The sequence below is a fragment of the Borostomias antarcticus genome, assembly GCF_949987555.1.
Source record: "Borostomias antarcticus genome assembly, chromosome: 10".
NCBI classification, from domain to species: Eukaryota; Metazoa; Chordata; class Actinopteri; order Stomiiformes; family Stomiidae; genus Borostomias; species Borostomias antarcticus.
Genome location: NC_140243.1, coordinates 5,537,884 through 5,543,883, shown reverse-complemented (window position 1 = coordinate 5,543,883; position 6,000 = coordinate 5,537,884).

Genomic DNA, 6,000 nt, shown 5'->3' with positions numbered 1-6,000 from the left:
ACTCTACACACTAATCACCAAAACACACACACAATTCTAAATCCAACACTTCTCTTGCAAAATAACCCTCTACCTTCAAATGACAAACACAACCTTCAAAACACATTTAACCTCTTCTCAAAAGTGAACTTTTTGTTCAAATGATACATACATCCATCATTCGAGTAGACACTTCTATCACCAAATGAACACTGCAGTACAAAATGGAAAACACTACTGTCTGAATTTAAAACACTCAGAATTAGACTTTTGCATGTTCATGCTGTAACACTCCTTTTTTGTAAATAGTACAGTATACTGTTGTATGGTATACTCAAATATAAAACAACACACATATGCAGTAACAGCAAAACTTTTTTATTTTGCACCCAAACAAGAAACAACTTAGGCAACATCTTGCCTTTGGGCCCTGTCTGGCCACACAACCTCATCTACATCACAGGCGATGTCCTCCATGCCAAGGCAACGGGGGAAGAAACACCTGGAATGGCGCAAGAAACCTTGACAGGCCTCAGCTGGGACGTCCCCACAGGCCTCCTCCATAGCCTGCAGCAGTGGGATCCGTTGGTGTGGCTGCCTCTCATAGACCTTCCACCTCCAGGCGGAGAAGAACTCCTCAATTGGGTTTAGGAAAGGGGAGTACGGAGGGAGGTAGACAATAGAAAAAATTGGGTGGTCAGTGAACCAGTCTCGGACCACAGCAGCCCGGTGGAAACTGGTGGAATCTGTCCCAGATTACAACGTAGTTGAGCTGCTGTGGCCCAAAGAACTGGTCTGTAGGAATGAGGATGTTATGTAGAGTGTCCAGGAATGTAAGCAACTGATTCTAGTTGTATGGACCCATGGTGGCGTGATGGTGGATTATACCGTGGTGGTTCATGGCCGCACACATGGTGATGTTTCCCCCTCGCTGACCAGGAACCTCTACAATGGCACGCTGGCAGGTTGAAGCCGGCCTCGTCAATGTAGATGAATTCATGAATCTCAGGTGCATTGTCTAGCTCCAGAACTTTCTGAAACACACAGCATGACAATATCAGACATGGACCTAGAGCGGCCAATACAGTATGATATTGTGAAACAATATACAGGTAAATACTGTAGATAACTTCATCATATTACATGTGCAATGCAGCAATGCATCAGTTCTGAATATTGGACTTACTTGCACATAATCATGGTGCTGTTGTTTTACCCTGTCCGAATTCCTTTCGAATGGTACCCTGTACACCTGTTTCATCCTCAGGGAATTATGGCGGGGGACGCGGTCCAATGTGGCCAAGCTGATAGTATTGATGTTTTGGAAAATCTGTTGGTCTGCAATGACCTTTGTCTTGATTTGTTTTAAGGGTGATGGAATTGTCCTCTAAAACCATATTTACAATGACAGTCTCCTGCGGAGCGGTCAGCAGATGTGCTCGCCCACCAGCCTGTGGTCATCTTTCAGTCCTGCAAAAAAGATACATCGAGTTACATAATTACTTATTGTATTGACAAAGTAGGAATGCAGTTCCCAATCTCATCATATGTTCCAAACTGTAGAACATGCTTTGTTTACAGTACTATGGTCCACTTACAAAACTGTATTCTATAGTAATCATTGAGTGCTGTATTGATACAATATGCAGTACTACATACAGTAAAGTATAGTGAATAGCATTTCTTACCTATTTGCATTTCTGAAGGTCCGGATTATGGAGGCAACTGAGAAGCGACTCAGGTTGGGTTGGACCCTGAGGCCGGCCTCGCTCATGGTCAACCCATGGTTGATCACATGGTCAATGATTGTCACCCGAATTTCATCGGAGATGGTGGTTCTCCTTTGTCTTCCTCCCCCTCCTTGGCCTCCTCTCCTGCCATCTTGTCTGCCTACTTGTCCTCCTCCTCCCCTCCTCGTGCTCCTCTTCCAACTCCTTGTCCTCCTCTTCCTCCCCCTCCTTGGCCTCCTCTTCCCCCATCTTGTCTGCCTCCTCTTCCTCCTCCTCTCACGCGTACTCCTCTGTCTCTCTGTACACGTCTCTCTTCAAATTCATCCATTGTTCTCCAAACCAGGAGCTCACCTGTGGCCCTTTTATACTGCTCAACCTCTGGTTGCAAATTGCTCAACAGACTTGAGTGTTTAGCAATTAGCTGTGTTGTGTGTTCCAAGTGAAGATAGTGAAATTCCATTGGAAGAGTGTGTGAAAAATATAGACACGTGTGTGTAGTGTTTTGAGGTGGTTGGGAAAAGGGTGGTTTGGAATTGACAGCTGAGTGTAAAGAAGATATATATGTTTGCAGTCAGAGACGTGTGTAGTGTTATGAGAAAAGGTGATTTGGAATTTAAATATGTTTGTAAAGCAGACGTGTGTATTTGCAGTTAGAGACGTGTGTAGAGTTTTGAGAAAGGGTGAAAGGGGAATTGAGAGCTGTGTGTAAGAAGATATGTGTGTTAGAAGTTCAGCAGAATTGGTTTAGTGATTTGGTACACAACTCAGAGATTATGTGCTTTGTGCTTAACTTTAGATTTTTGTGTTTAAAGATACACCGAAAGGGAAGTTGGAGAACATCTTGCTTCCGTACTTTGATGTATTTCCGCCTGAAACGGGCTGCAAGGGCGGGACATATGTTTAGATGAATTTCATTGGAACGTTATCAAGCAGGCGGGATATTCAACACTTGAGGCTGCAGAGTACAGTAGTTGACGTTTTGATTGACAGGGTGGATGTCGTGAGATTATTGGCCTAAAATCTAAGGTACCTGGTGTCGTAATTGCACGTGACCTAAGGTTTTCCAGGAAGTAAGAAATTATATACTTTGATATAAGATTACAACAAAAGTAGAATTTTGTAATGTTGCAAAAAACTCTGTGCACATTGAAGCTCATGTGATGCAAAATGCTAGCCACAGTCAGCAAAAGTTGAACACAATGAACATACCTGGTGTCATTGATTAAACACAATGACTCAAAATTGAAGACACTTGTTGCAAATGATGTGACCACACCTATATAGACCAGTGATGTGACCACACCTATATAGACCAGTGATGTGACCACACCTATATAGGCCAGTGCAGAGTGAACAGTTTGCTGAAGGTTCCAAAAAGCAACAATGGACGGAGGAGGCAGAGGAAGAGGAGTTTGTGTCAGAGGAGCGAGAGGAGCAGGCCAAGGAGTGAGAGGAGCAGGCCAAGGAGCGAGAGGAGCAGGCCAAGGAGGAAGAGGAGGGGGGCAAGGAGGAGGAGGAGTGGGGCAAAGAGGGAGAGCAAGACAACCACGCACCATCATTACAGATGAAATGAGAGCAACAGTCATTGACCATGTCATTGTCCACGGCATGTCAATGTCCGAAGCAGGACAAAGAGTCCATCCAAACCTTAGCAGGTTCTCAGTGGCCACCATTATCTGGGCATTCAGAGAACACAACAGGTACTGTATGTAGTAGTTTTTTGGTCACTACAGTAGATGTTTAGAGTATAGTGGAGTGCAATTGGTTTCACCACAGTATCCTTGCTGTAAAAATATTGCATAACATGTCCATTGATGTTTCTATTGAATTCATGTCTTTCTTTTTTGCAAAGTATATGTACAATTCAATAAACTGCATGTTTGTTTCTGTAGAGTTGAAAGAATGCCATATGGAGGTGGGAGGGCTGCCATATTCTCACCAGTGCAAGAAACCCTCATTGTGGATATGGTTCAATACAATCAGACTCTGAGAAATACAGCAGAGAGTCATTGCTGATCCAGGGCTTCAAAACAAAGTCAAAATACAGAAGGAGCTGTCTTTCTTTCCTTTTTTTGCTGAGTCTGTTCATTTTCCCTGATAGTCTAAAACACAACTGCCACTCAATGAACCCAGGGGGCAGTCACTTCCCCTACACCCTCCCTGACTTCCTCTTGACCATCCCTCCCCAAGTCCCTGGACTCCCCTGGTCTGTCTCTTCCTCCTCTCCCATGGTCCTTGTGGTCCCACAAACCGGCACTTTCTCTCAGGGAGGTTTGTTTCAGCTACACGCGCTGGCCTCTCTTCCTCGCCATCTGTTAAGTACTCCCCCAGCTGTTGTCCACACTCTCCCTGCTCTGCAAAATAACAGCCCTGGGAGACAAACTGGCAACACTCGCACACACACACACACACACACACACACTGGACAGAAATTACATAGCACCCACTATAGGTAATTAGAGATAGAGGAAGGTTCACTGTCCCTAGTAGTCCACTAACTAGACAGAGGCCGATGCCAACCGCTTTCTCCTAGTCTGCTGCATAGCTGTGTGACTGTTGAGGTGTTCACACCATACAGAATACAGGATTTACATATGTGCACATTTGTGGAATTCCAAACACAAACCATCCTCATGACATGACCAAGGAAGTGAATGATATGCTTGACCAAGGGCAGCACTCCGCAGAACTTGCTCTACATGGTTGTGCTGCAGTTGCAAGTCCTGCAGGGACGTGGTGTTTACATCAGAGCAGAGCACCTTCATTTGGCCTTGTGTGGTCCACTCCTCTACCTGATGTAGGCCTCGGGCAGAGATAGGTAATAATGGCCCATCTTGACTGTAAAAAAGGTAAACCAGTGCCAAACTACGCTACATGCAGGCTACTATGCCAAAGGTAATGTTTTATACTCTATCAACCCTCATACTGCCCCCCACCTCTTCTTTTTTTATTTACCCAGCTGAGGTTGACTTTGGCTTGAATCTGCTCCTCTGAGGCAGAGACTTTCCACACACACCACATTTACAAGCTGTTACTATGAAAAGTGCAGCTGAAAGACAATATGCGGCCTCAACCACATGGTGTTTGCGTCCAGCTCCAGCAGGAAGTAGGCTCTCTGCAGTTCGGATTACATCGGAGGGGCAGACATTTGGAAGGTGGAGGAGCACCCCATTGGCTATTTGGGGCCGTATTCCAATACAGCGCCCACAACACTCTTGGCAGGCTTTTGTCTCTTTCTACAAGCTCTTCTCATCAGCATCATCTGCATGTTCCACCAGATTCTCTTAGTCGACTGGAAACACTGTCCCATTGATGGCCATTGGCTCTGTTCTGGCAGATTTATTGGTCATATTAGAATGGATCAGTAATGAAACTGTGAGAGTGGATCTCCATATGTTTCAGAGGAGTCAGTGAACAAGCAGATTCATCTGTGCAAGTCCTTCATCCAGAAGGGTTCCGGTAAGTGTTGGGAATAGATGAGGAAATCTGAATACTGAAAACTGCTAGTCCTCTCCACTGCTTTTCTTAGCCTCAAATGATAATATTTCATAATGACCTCATTAATACACACATGGACAAAGCTCCAGTAGGAAAGACAAAGTCTTAAAGGGCTGCTGGTGATAGTAGTTTGTGCCAGTAGATCACCCTGACAGGATTTGACAAATCGTTCTTTCCATTCTGCATCTTGCGTTCAAAAGTGTTACACTGAACGTTTGAGCACTGGTGACAAGCACTTAGTTTACGCTGTGGCAGCGCTGGAGAAAGGTCTGGCTGGACTAATTATCGGGGATATGGGGACATTTCTTAAATCAATCACAATCGTCTTGAGCGATACTTGTTTCACGTAGTCTGGATTGAATCTGATTGGACCGGGAATCAGATCTATTGCACCAATTGGGCAATAATACTGTAAAGGAATGACAAGACTTATCCACAAACACTACATCCATTGAGTCAGATAAAAGTAGACAAAATGTCAACAAAATGTAGACAAAATGTCTTTAGAGGAAATGTATCACAATACTATAGTACAATATACTGTAGACATCTTTGGTCTCATTGAAGTTTCTGGAAGGAGAGACATCTGTCGAGTCTTGTCATTCATGTAAGATATCAGGTGACCTGTATTTCAGTGCTTGTTTTCCTGCAGATGAGAAAAAACATCTGGGCAAGGCATTATGGTCCGACTCCGGAGAGGCACTCTGATGGCAAACACAGAATACACCACAGCACGTGCTCTGTCCTCCGAGAAATCCCCTTTGATGAGGGGAAGATTTCTTGACCTGCCTCT